Source organism: Tupaia chinensis, unplaced genomic scaffold (assembly GCF_000334495.1).
Source record: "Tupaia chinensis unplaced genomic scaffold, TupChi_1.0 Scaffold144899_1, whole genome shotgun sequence".
In the NCBI taxonomy this organism is placed as follows: Eukaryota; Metazoa; Chordata; class Mammalia; order Scandentia; family Tupaiidae; genus Tupaia; species Tupaia belangeri.
In genome coordinates this window covers 1,361,822-1,363,258 of record NW_006204759.1, presented here as the reverse complement: position 1 = coordinate 1,363,258, position 1,437 = coordinate 1,361,822, and the positions used below count along the sequence as shown (strand labels likewise).

The following is a 1,437-nucleotide window of genomic DNA, read 5'->3' as shown; positions in this document are numbered from 1 at the left end:
CCGGCGTCCCCTCCATTCCGGCCGCTTGACGCGGCGGCGGGCGGGGCCGGGCGGGGCGGGCACTGCGGCCTCGAAGCTCCGCCCGGTTCTCCAGCCCCGTCCAGAATCTCTCGACTGGGTGCCGGCCTGTGCGTCTTCTGATCTTCTGAGGCACTCGCCACTCCTGGGTGGGCTGGAGGTTGAGTCCCTGCCCCACTCCCCGACCGGAGCCCACCTCTGCTGGTGGAGTTTAACACGCCCCACCCCGGCCAGCTCCTACCATCTCCCAGCTGCAGGTAGCAGCACCCAGGCCCCTCGCCCCCTCCGGAAGGGCCCCAGCTCCCAGCTGATGGCCCCGCCCCCGCCCCCTGCGGGGTCCCTGGGGGGGGGGTCCCTTAGGCCACGGCTCCTGCCGGGCTGTTGTTCTGTTGTTCTAGAGGTAATGAGCCTTCCCTGCGAGACTGCAGCCTGCACCTGCCACAGCCTTACCCCCTCCCCAGGGAGCCCTGGTCCAAGGGTGGGGTGTGTCCTAGCTCTGCCTTTTTCCCCTAGGGCAAGCGGGGGTGGGGTGGGTGAAGCGCTTCAGAGCTCTTAGTCTGAGCAGATGGGCCCAGGGGCTTTCCCCACTAGATAATAAGGTGACCCGACCTTCTGGCCCTGGGCCTGACTCTTAGTAGGTCTGCCCCAAGCATGCGTGGAATGAGTGCCTGGCAGAGAAGAGGAAGGGGGTCGGTATGGTGTTTATTCAGGGCCTGGCTGGTGCCTCCGCTTTATCTTAGAGTACCCAATCCCTGCAGGCAGGTATCCGCCACGCATTATGGGTGAAGGGCAGTTAGGTGACCACTCAGTCACACTGCTGGTTGCAAGCACTAACCACCACTCCCCCGCCCGCGGTGGCATCTGAGCTAGGAGCCCTAGTGGCGTGTCAGGGATGTGGGCCCCAAACGCCGCAGGTCGGGCGCGGATTGATTTTCCGTATGGGAAACAGACCACGACGGCGCTGGGCAAGGGCACCCTGTGGCTGTCCCTGTCCCCGGAGCGCGCATTCTGTACCGACAGGGAACCGAAAGAGATTTTCTGGAGGGTTCAAGACTCAGGGCGCGTCCCCCAAAGTGTGTATAGAGATGGACAGTGTCCCTCACAGAGGCTCCGCCTGCCCGGGCGCGCCGGCCGTATTTGGACATTTAGTTCTATTTTTAACTTTCCCAGGACTCGAGGTCGGGGTGGAGGGGAGGGAAATCCTGCTTCCTCCGAGAGCCAAGGGCCTCAGTCATCGTCCAGCGCCTGGCCTGGTCGCGTAGTGTAGACACAGCCCGGAAGTGAGTTCCGGGTCGGTGTAGACGCGGAGGCCGCGCGGGTTCCGGGCCCCACCCTGGAACCAAAGACGTCCCTCCTGGAAAACCTGACTCAGGCGGAGCCCCGCGGGGCGGGGGAGTCCCGCCTCCTCCCCCGCCCACC

General features: G+C 64.9%; 1 protein-coding gene across 3 annotated transcripts in view; it reads left to right on the top strand.

Moving 5' to 3' along the window:
* Positions 1–1,437, top strand: part of MYO1C (myosin IC) — a 24,402-nt gene that overhangs the window by 3,483 nt on the left and 19,482 nt on the right. The window lies entirely within an intron of this gene.